Genomic DNA, 12,928 nt, shown 5'->3' with positions numbered 1-12,928 from the left:
TGTGTTGGAAAAGGACGGGCGATGCCAAAATAGGGGTGACGTACGGTGATGGATTATGCTTTTCTCTCTAAAGAAGGGAGGGGCTCACAGGTCGTTATGGAAAAAGCTGAGGGAAGTGGGGGCCGACATGTGTCGGAGACGTATACGCGAACCGATGGTGCCCTTAATTGATTTTTGTATAAAAGTAAAAATTAACTTCTCACTTTATTTAATTGTTTACTTACATTGGGCACGCATAATTAATATCTAGTATAGGCCTGTACTAGGCCTGTACCTGTACCGAACATACCTATTTGCTATTATCGTTCTATTATCTAGTCAAAAACCGCAAATAAAAATTAAATTAGAGGTGTACTCTTATTGTTATTTAAATATCCTATTAGCAGAATTGGTAAATAATATGTCCAAACATATAATTTATTACGTTGTACCCTTTTTTATTCATACATTTTTCTTATTTATTACGAATTTATATTAAATACACAAAGCAACAATACGGGTAATATTTACTATCAATTTTAATGATACTGATTTTTTTCCTGTTTCCTACTTGACGAATTAATAGTACACTTACTTATAATATGTTCTTAGTTAATGATTTTGTCAGACTTTCATTTCTTATTGCTAGAATTTTATTATAAAGCCTATTAAAATATGGTGTAGGCACATACCATATTTTATTATATTTTGACATATGGCTTTTGTCAAACGCTTGAGCCAAAGACAAAAAATACTTGAGCTCTACAGGAGCGTTAAGGGATGATAGTTTGTGTGTGGGTAATCAATCGTAAGTAAGATATATAAAACTTATTATAAAAATCAGTACCTAATAGACAACCAAGAATACTAATTCTATGCAGACGAACTCGCAAACTATAGGTGTTGCCCACTTCATAGACAGGATATGTCAGGAGATATATAATCAAAGATTATTTTTGTTAATATATATAATAGTCAAAGTACTTTCGGTGAAGCAATGTTTTAAAAAAACATGACTATAATTAATTATGCAAGTGTTTATACATGTAATTGCGTAGTTTGACCCTACAATCAAGCCTCCCCTCATATTAAAATTTTTACCGAGAGGGACACCTAAAACGCCACTCACAGAAATGCCTTTGTCCGTTTTGAAGAGTGCTTATTGTTTTATGCCTTTGTTATATGAAAATTTAAATCCTTAATTATTCATTGGATTGTTTCGCGAGACAATATTTTCACAATAGGCCGGGTTTGCAGGGGAGGTAATCGGTTTGATTAATAAATTGTCAAGTTGAATCCAGCGTTAGAATATAAATTGTAACCACAGATATTTCATCCTATTATTATGGTGGGACCGACTCATTGTTTTACAAAATGTCATATCTCATTTTGTCACCTGATTGTTTAAGTTCACAGAATTCAATAGAAGGTGTCTTCAGATTATTACAATAATTGAATAAATCACTTCATTTGAAAATTATAATAATCCACAGAATTGAATAACTGGTAAAGGATTTCTTTTTTCTTATTTTATTAAAGATGAAATAATAATATGCTCGTTTGTCTTTACTTATTACTTATTACAGTATTATACTTTACAATATTGTACAGTAAACCTTAGAATATGTGGATACAATGTACTTATGAAAGAAATTTGTGTTAGCAATGACGGACTTATCCTGTGAGATGGATTTCATCCAATCAACCTTTGAATGATTAAGAGGAGTTGTGGACTGATAGAAACAAAGGAGAAATAAATATGTATTAATATTACTACCGAATAACCTACTGTTACGAAGGTAAATACGGTAGTAGTTAATACGACTAATATTAATAAAGATTTTTGTTCCAATAAGCGTATTGCGTAATAGTATAATGTTCAGAAGTTACATATACATATGTACAATTGAAAATATACATTTAGCATAATATTTTATTTACACAATCAAAAATAAATTAAGTATAGTTATATGCTTAAATATTACGTAATAATTCTATAAAACTAGTCTTTTATAACAAAAAAGAAATTTAAACAAAAAGGAAAACGTGATTAATATACTTCATTTAAATAGGTGTCCAACATTTGGAAATAATAATAGAAATAAAGGTATGAAATATTATTATGTAATGACCATATAATCTATTCTTTATTTTTGTCATGCCATTTATTTTGACAGATAGTGTAACAAAATAATATTTTACATTCAAATTACTAGGGTCATTCGCTACCACCCGTTCCTAAAACAAATTAATTTAGACAAGAAGAAGATGTAAAAACTTCCAAACAACGATTACGTTTATTGCACGCCATTATATTAATCATCGGCGAAATTAATTTTTCATTTGGACAAATCGCCGGGAGGTTGGTACAAATGTCTTTCGGTCTTGATTGATAACTTGTACTCTGGATAAGAATTTCCGTTGAAATCAGACGCACTGACTTATAGGATATGGAATATTTTGTCTAAGAAAGATACGCATGTTCCATACATAAATGTTACGCAACATTAGATACCTATTAACTAAAAAAGGTCTTTTGTATTTTCATAGTGCTATTTTGTAATTTAATATATTTATATTTCTGTCATTTTCTATATGCGAAATTATCTGTTTAAGCATTTGAAAACTTTATCTAGATGGGTATTTCTTTTTTGTTGTTTTGTTTTTGTTCTTTACAGGTATAATTAAATTATGTAATCAAAATAAGTATTCACAATACTCAATTTGTCATTCACTCCACCTTTAAAACACTAAAAGCTAACATAATTATGCAGTTTTACAAACGAAACCTTGATAATTTTAAACTAACACTCTGTTACAAGCATAAAAATTAGTGGACGTATTGTAAAATTGATTTACCGCATTATTGTTTCAAAGTCTCGCCATACAGCCATCTCATTAACGATTCAAGAGAGCAAATTGTGCTACCTAATTATAACTGAATGAACAAAGACAATGGCGTATTTATGTTCAGCAATTTGTCAAACAAAGACGCGATGTTTCGGCCGACCGAAGAACACTAGTGCTACAATGACTGCAAGAGCCTTAAAAATCGGGCTTAGAAAATCTATTAGCATGAATGTTGACAAATGAGTGCGGGACACAACTATGACATAGACTCGTGCACGCTGTTCCAAGAATAAAAGGAAACTCTTTAAAATATATAAAGAAACAATTGCCTTTTATGTGTGTGTTAATGAGTATTTTAAAGAGCATGTTAATATTCATGATACTTTTGATACGTGTATTCTAACGTCCAATGGAAATTATAAATGCTGATAAAGTATGGTGGATAATGTTTTATAAAATATAATCAACCACTTCCCGTTTCTTACTGTTTAATTTATTTTTAATTTTATAATATAACATTTTTATGGTCGACAGAACACAAACTTTGAAATATTAAACAGAAATATTCGATGCGTATCTTTACAATGTTGAGAATGTTGTCCATCATAGTTTACAGAGGAAGCTTAATCATACGAAACTTTGTTGACACCGCAATCCATTAAACATGAGGACGCGATTATTTTGATAGATTTCATGAGAATAAGCATCAGCACTCCCCTAAAATCTCGAAATCGAACAAAAGGAACACGTGAGTCTCCCTTCGCATCCGAGGCTAATGCTCACCCCACGAGGAAGGAGATGTAGAGAAAAATGCGTATTTATAGCAAATACTCGTACTCAAACAGTCCTACATTGTGTACGAGTCAAATAAATGAGTCTCATTTTTCGTGCTGTCAAAAAAATCTGAATGGAAAAGAAAACGCGGCGGCGAAAAAACGGCAGGCTGCGGGCTTTTTATTTCGTTTTTAATGTAATACTGATTTGGGATGTTTCAGATTAATTGCGTTTTACCTGAGGTGTCGGCGGCAAGGGTGACGCGAGACGCGTCTGAAAGAGTTCACGCGACGCTGATCGATCGCTCAGCGCAGATTGAAAGGAGAAACGTGAAAGGTAATTATTCATTTGGCGACTAGAATAGAGCACTTTTGTACCTTTATCTCGGGTTCTTTTTTCTCCAGTTTTGCACGAAATTTGCAAGTAAATGGATGAAGTGACACGGTGATTTGTTTGGTTGGACGCGTTTGACTTCCCATGAATTCGATTTGCGACACTGTATTGCAAAAATGGTAATTCGATATAACTGGAAAACATCGTTTAGCGATTCCCACAGAATAGATTACATTATGGAAGTCATACTTATATATTCCCTACTACTATACCAGTAATAACAATATGTGTTATAATAATAATTTCGAGTTAAGAATTTTGTTCCGACATATATTTGATATTTTTTAGAAATAGAAGTTGAGTTTTTTATATATTTTTTTTCTTACAACATACAGTCTACAAGTAACAGTAACTTAATTGTTTTCTCAAATATTAGGTAATATTATATATAGTATAGTAATATTCTATATATGTAGTATTCTTTTTATGCTAAGAATATAAATCAACAAAATATAGCATTTTATAATACCTATAAAGTGGAAATATACGTATTAATATATCTACATTTAAAAATTGGCAAGCGAATATTCAAAATGAATAGTCAACACTTGATAAAATGCAATGTGCACAATTGTAAAACGAAACAAAGACGTGGACACTTTCGAAAACAGAATGCGCAAAAAATTTGCATGCCAATTGTCTCACAACAGAACCCGGAAGATTGCACAATACCACACAAAAGACGGGAGCACATGTGATCCTGACCTGATTTGGAAGAATCATAGAAAACTAACACTGTGCAGACGCCAGGAGTCTTTGTCTCAATAGCTTTTATGATTTATGCGACATTTCTTTGACGTTTTATGACGCACGCCTCATTTAAATACTTCAACTTGTGCTTTGCACATTTCGACTCCTCGTCTATAGAATTTTTTCAAATAGACTACGCAATAGTCATGTAGGTAAGAGTTTTAGCATTTGAATGAACATTTGGTTACCAGATTAGGTTTCTATGAAGCAGAACTATGCGCAGGTAAACAAGTCACACTGACTCGTTAGCTTGTATTTTCATGATGAATATGAAATAATAGATGTATTTACATCTCAATAAACTTGTGGTTTGTTGTCGTCGAAGCATAGAATTATTGCTAACTCTCCTCAAGTTTATGTAATCGAAACTCAATGATTACAGGTTGAACCTGGCACAAAAAAGGGGAAGTTTGTATCAAAATGAAGTACTTTAAGCGGTGTTCGAGTTGTTATAAAATTACAGGCAGCTAGGCGGCGAAAACTGGCAAATTATAGTGGGACCGCAAGGCGGCCGCGGTTACGAAGACGATAGAGATCGCTTCGTTGTACACGACTATTTTAAAAAGAAACCATTACGATCATCTTAATACTTAGATGTATATATAAGTATTTTAATGCACTAATATAATGCTTTTAATATTATAATTGAATAGCGGCCCCATCTGAGTTAGTCCGTCTTGAACGATGATTATACAAATCCTATAATTCAGATAATTTGCAGTGATGTCTTATTCAAACTGAAATTTTCAGAAATAAGAAGTTAGATGATAATACATTATCACAGAATTTACACCTATTTCACTTGTTTTTATCATTATTATTCATAAAAGAATGACAGTTGAACCTAAAATCCTATCATAACACATGAATCATTGTATAAAAAGATTTTACAAAGACAGTGTTTCAGATAATTAGGTAATTACTTATTTCAATAGTAGACCTGGTAAAGTAACACAATGGATAATTATGATAATCTTCGGCAATGATTTACTAGTCAAACATAAATATGGTCTCGACGTAAAGCAATAAAGTCCGGTGTTTATTTTCAAAAAGTTCGATGACTCCCAATCATCGAGTGATCCCAAACGTCTCAATACCCAAGTAACGAGTTGGCCATTAATTCAGGGATGTATCGCGAGATAACTTTATTCTGGTAGCCGACTGCTTTGTATGCGGCAGTCCAGGCGTCCGTCATTATACAACTGCCAACTTTACCCAGCAGTCATACAAACGAATACCTCCTTTAAAATATTGCGCACAAAGTTCAATTCGATAGCAGTGCGATGTTTGTAGGAGAAACCCTCTCGCTTTTATCTTATTGGTCAACCATTACGCCTAAATTTAAACTCTTCATTATAATGCCACAGTGAGAAAACTCATGATAACGGATGAACGCGTATCTATATTTAAAATATAGGTAATGACTTTTGATAGAGGTAAAGTATGGCGCATGCCATTAAAGACCTACATTTTCAATGTTATGTTAAAATTTACTATCCACAAGTTATTGACGAATGAATTTTGAGGTACGATTTAGTACCTATCTAAATCTTACCTCAAAATTCATTCGTCGTTTTTAACCCTATAAAATGGAAATAATCTTTGCAAATGTGCTTATCACGTAGAAACAAAACATTGTATTGTCTAATTGAATATCAGTGGTATTATTCTTAAGATGTTACTAGGCTATTAAGTACGGTAATTTGAAAACTTAGGTCTATTATTTCTTAGCCAATACCAACACAATAGATAAAATAGTTACATTGGTCGCTTATTTATATGTAGGTACTTCTAATAAATAATATTCGGCAAACTTAAAAAAAATACCCGATAAATATAATTGCAAATTTTATATTGTCTTTAGTTCTCTTTCTATAATAAAAATCCTATAGTTTGCTAAGGTTAAGTCAACAGCAGTAATTTGTTGGCTATTCAAAGCCAGGTTATCCACGATTAGGATCTTGCCTGCACTAGATAATACTGTTTACGTCGTTTAACTTTATGCTCTGATATACCTTTATGCCTGCTTTGTTGGACCCAACGGCAAAGTAGATAGGTTCTTTCTGTATCCTTATGAAATAACTATGTATCCATCGCAGTCTGTAATCATTTCTAAAGTTTGAAACTCTATTTTATTTTATGCTGGCTGGCTGGCTAGCTTGGATACCATTTTTTATTACTTAGGCTAATTATTTTATAAATAAGCCATGCATGACGTCCTTCTTGCTTCAAAAATGACGAATTTCGATACAAACTTTCATCCTCAACTTTATTTTACTTGCTTAAGGGTAAAATTTTTACAAAATTTGAATGTCATAATTATTAATATTTAATCAACAGCCTAAAAAATATGTTTCCAGCTTTTGGCTTAAAAATGACGATACTTACATACAACTGTTCATGTCATCTTCTTACGGGTGGTAAGTCATTTTGCATTAAAAAGTAGCCTATGGCCTTTTTCAGGACTATCTGTATACAAAACTTCATTTAAATCGGTTCAGTAGTTTTCTCGTGAAAGCACGACAAACAAACAGAGTCTCTTTTGCATTTATAATCTTAGTTAGGATTTGTACACAATATAGACGTAGATATAACTGCAGAATAATATAATAGTGTATTAAATGTTCTTTAGACTATGACAATAACACATAACACCTAGCATATTGTGTAATACATATTTACATAACATAAGTTCAGTACATTCAGTCTCTTATCACATACTCGTAGTCGCATGACTATATATCATACGTAGAGGGTAAAATTAAAAGCAATTAAAGACATATTAATAAGTAAAACTTCAAATTTAACTCAATTAGTAATGGGATCAACACAGACATACATAAGTATAAATAAAAAATAGACTATCAAATTCGATATAAATTGCGTCCATATTCCGTAATATAAGCGTAAAAATAATAAAGCAGTCATTTTATGATGTTTCTTTAAAATTACGAGTAGGGTATCCAACCTTGATAATTATACAATTGACAGATTGTGTAGATAATTATTTAATAAACTCATATTTCATCTCTTTATAACATTAGTAGAGATAAAAGATATATGATAAGTGTATACGTCAATAGGATATTATAAAGATAAAATAAAAACCACCCACTGTTCATTATTCTGTTCATACCTTACTTTATTTAGATATCTACATATATATTTATGTAAATTCCTTTTATTATGAAACAGATAAACTATTGCTTCTATTCATTGAATTTTGCTTTTCATGGTAAATGATACCATCGTTTTCTCAATGATAGTGCATTTTACTCAACGTATGTATACCTATGCAAAATATTAGTCGCTTATCATCAATTATTATACATAATAATTCAACAGTTAATATTAATTAAAACAATATCTCGCAATCGATACTTTTCGCCGCACAAACCGAAATCGATTACCGACAATCGATACTCGCTCCCTCGAGAGGAGGTTGGGGAACGTTGTCTCTGCACCAGGCGTTGAGTAATCGAGGCGCGTCCGCTCGGAATAAGACTGATTGCATTGGAGCTCGCCTATGCCTGCTTGCTATGTGGCCCTCCTACCTACACAAACCGACATTATTTAAGAAATCAGCTCGCTCATGCGGCAACAAAGGGAGTTTTTACCGCCTACGTGTTTTTGAAAGTCGTTTTACTTAGTTTGTTTTGTGGATTTGGATAAAGTATTGCGTACTGAGCTGATTTTAGTTCGGTACTATTAAATAGTACTGATTGATTTTATTAATTCATTATATTATTATGAGATAGACTTCAATTTTACAATGTACAAATTTTACGATACTTACATAAAGCTTTACTACATAGTATAATGTATTTTTTATTTCTATCTTTATGTATGACTCATGAAATAATTATATATATATATGATATAAAACATTAGGCTACAATTAATGGAAGCGGAGTTGCATTGAAAAATGTAGCAAAAACGTGGAAAATGTGACGCATCCAAAGTTGCGAGGGTCATGTATATATACAAGGATCTAATATAATAAAAAAAACTAGTAAAAACAGTCGCAACAAATTATTTAGTCACAGTACTTATACATTGTCATATCGTCCAATTAAAACTCGTACTTTGAAGTTGCTAGGAACTGGTAATTTTATTTACATAACGTAATACTGTTAGTATTATTTATTACTTGTAGTAACCTTGGTCTTGCTTAGCCTGAGGGCAATTAGCAAACTTTTTTCCTACTAACATATAACATTATATTATGTAATACTTAACGAGTTGATTAATGATAGCAGATTGTTAATCAACTGATATTATGCGTTTCATACGTAATGTTAAATTGTTAATATCACAGAGATTAACATAATACTGTTAATGTCTTGTTGCATTGATTATATATAACATTTAATAAACAGTTTGTTTGAAAAATATTTGATAAAATTCTTACCTTATACCACTAGTTAAGTGGTCTGCCCTAACTTCTTCCTGGTACTCATAACTTTGTACGTGTTGTTCTATTAACTATATTACATATATCATTTTAGAACAATGTACCTTTAAAATAGTGAATGTATTTTAGAAATTTATGCTGTAATTAAAATTCCTCATAAAAAATCCGCTATAAGATTCGCTTTTATAGTGTAAGATATCATATACATATATATTACATATAAAACTACTGGTAACTATTATAGGCTAAATATAGGGAAAACTGATAGTTAAAAGAAGTCATCAAAATATATATGAACGGAGATATCATATATTTATTTTAACAAAAATCTCCTTCTTGAAGGCAATTGATAAAAGTATTAGATCAGTTATAAAATTACAGGGTGATATAAAAACCTATTATATAAAATTTTCTGATAATATAGCTAATAATACCACGTTGCTCAATTGCCATAGACCGTAAAAAAATAAAAGACAGGACACCTTGCTAAAGTGATGGCAAACGCGATCGATCCTGACTATTCCTGACAAATGGGTGTCGACACACAAGAATACATACTCGAACACGAACAAGCGTTTGGCATGCAACGTGCAATACGAAATGCATGCCGTAGTACATGGCTGGAATGCCCGCATGCCCGGCAATAGGGTAGAGCCCCCTATCACTGGAATTATTCACGTCATGTTGGACTGACGTTTGATGATAATCTCGCTTCCTACGAGTGATTTGGTTTTGTTTTGTTTAGATTAAAGATTGGCCCAGCTTCGTTTGACTAATTACTGTAGGTTTTTAAACAAAAAAACCATTGACTTGAAAATAAACAGGTTAATTATACAAAAAATATTTTGTTAGATTCTGTATAGGTATCTCCAGAATATGCATTTTAAAATAATTAATTAATTGTTTTTAATCGTTTAAAGACAAGAAACCGACAGACAGACTAACAAACGTTTACATATATTATATTACTATGAATTGTAATAATTTAATTTTCTAATAGTTAATTAGAGTTATTAAACGTACCTCAGGTATAAAAACAATATGACTAAACAAGCATATATTTTATTCATCTAGACAAGACTGTTATTAAATCCGCGAGGTGTTAAACCAAACTCAACAAAACAACTTTATCTATTGTTCTTTTTATCGATACCTTTGTTGTAGCGATGTTATTCGAATCACTTCCAGATTGATGATCCGGCCGGATATATTGCATACCTATCAGTTTTATGTACAGACACTTACAGTTAATGCTTTTAGAAATACACGGCATTAGTTCGTAAGTCGCTTTGATCGGCGGCGGCTCAACGACACGCAAATTGTTTTCGAATTGCTTATGCGATCATTCGAATGATTAGTATATCGTCCCCTTGATATTTCTCGATACCACCAACTTCATTTACATTAATGCGTAAAGCTACACCTTTACATCAATATAATTTATTCATTCATTTTTCATTTCTGTAATCGTTATAACATGTTGATATTTTTATCGGATGTATATCTATCTATCTATATATGTACAAGTAAAAGATTGTCAGATGAATTGTAAAAAACAATAAGAATATATTGAACTTAATTTATTAAAAAAATACTTGAATAAAAATACTAAAATTAAATATTGAACTTGTATTATTCGTTATGTTTTTATATCTGTACCGGGTTTACTGTAACTTCCTATACCTATATCCTATTTGTCACTATTGATAATTTTGTTAAACACAGTACTTGAAACAAAATGATTTTAGAAATAAGTACTGAGTTTAATATATGTATGTCACGGTTATTTAAAATCATAATATAAGTGTGTGCATGTAACGCTATGGTTTTGACGAAGATTTTTACACAAAGTAGCCAATTTTTTTAAAATATGTTTTAGTAATATTTTGAGATAAATTTATTAAATTATATTTTTTCAATTATGATCTACATTCTGGTCATCTTCCATCTATCATTCTGGTAATTTAATCAATTGTACTGAAGATAAGAGTTACTTCTTGTTTTTTATAAGCAGGTTATTCAAATACTAAATCGATGATATCTCAAAAAAGGAAACCAAATTCGATACACAAATGTCGGAGAGTAATATTTATAGATTCTGATTAATGGTATGGAAGTGGGGACGTGTTTCGGCTGACATGTTGATGAATGGTATATCGAGTTATTAGATAATGGTGTTTCAATAGAATTAGGAGCTTTGTTCTTCCTGCCCTTACAACACGGGTGAAATGTACGGTTCAATAGCTCATACATATTCTGAGAGGTGTGTTTGATACTTTGAAATACTTACTTATTTTTATATATTATTTTTATTAAAAATAGATTTTGATAGCAAATCTGAGCTCAATGATAATACATATATAAAGTTATATATCCACAACAGGTGTATTTAAGGGCCCACATAAGGAACGGTTTTAATTTAAACATATCATTATTAATAATTTATGGATATTCTCAATTCTAAATTTTATTATTAAACTTAGAGATAAGTAAATTAATTACCCTAGAGAATTTACAGAACATCGTTAGGTTCCACACTGAGAAAAATTTATACTTATAAAAAAATATAACCAATACAATATACATAATATTGTTTAAAAAAACAGGTAAAGTGCTTGCATATTTTATGTCTGTCGTAAATCCACATTGCTGTGTAATAACATAACATAAATTAATATTATATATATAAGAGGACCATTCAGATACAGAAACTGAAAACCGTTGACCACAGCCAAAAATAGTAGCAATAAAGCTGTGATTGTCATAATAGCATTCAGTGCAGCACAAGAATAAGAACCTTCTAAAAACATTCGAACGGAAATCTTAAACATCAGAATAAATCAGAAACATTCAATATTGTTGAAAATTTTCAGATAACGCTTTAAGCATTTTTTATAAATGGCCTTAACAATCACTAGATATCACACAATTATACCAAAATGTTTTCTATTTCATGATCTTAATATATCTGCAGATAGATATAAATATTAAATACATCGTTCTGCAGTGAAAAGATCATGGCAGGTTGCAGTTGAAACACCCTAAACTCTACCTTCTACGTTCTCAAATAAATATTGTATTTCTATCCATTTTTTGCAATAATATATGTATTAAATATGCTGGACTATACATAGTCAATTCGCATCGTATTAATAGCTTGAGAACATCTGTTATTGCTGGCATGGCGTGATAATGAGTTGCAGTTAAGGCACACCACTCATGTGCTTGGGCAGAGCGATTAATATACTGTAGCTTTCATTTAATTACTTACCAACATTTAAAATATTTCTGTACAAACATATGAATTTGAAAATATATCTATAGTATAAAGACTTTTTGATAACTATTCAACAAATACCACAATCTTATTGTCCTAATTCAGGTGTTTTTCATCAACGCAGAAATCCGCAAATGAGTAAGTATTGGCCTACTGAGATAGATAAATTCTACTGACATACTAACAATTACATCACCATAATGTTAATTGTTTTATCCAAAATCTGACATAATTCCTGGTATAACATCTGTAATTATGTAACATTGAGGATAAATTTTAATTTGATAAATTATTATAGTAATGCACCCTTCATACCATTATTATGAAGGGAAGTAGGTATACCTTATATTCAAACATTTTGGATCAAGTACCTACTCGAAATAGAAGGTGAAGCCTATCACAACACTCCTTGTTTTGTGTACAGGTACTCTTATATGTGATGTACGTTATAGAAAGATTTGAAAAATATTCTATAAATATTATTTCTTAAG

The sequence above is a fragment of the Achroia grisella genome, unplaced genomic scaffold (genome assembly GCF_030625045.1).
Source record: "Achroia grisella isolate CSIRO2021 unplaced genomic scaffold, CSIRO_AGI_Agris_v1 utg544, whole genome shotgun sequence".
Classification (NCBI taxonomy): Eukaryota; Metazoa; Arthropoda; class Insecta; order Lepidoptera; family Pyralidae; genus Achroia; species Achroia grisella.
The sequence above is the reverse complement of the archived record's forward strand: the minus strand, read 5'-3'. Positions refer to the sequence as shown.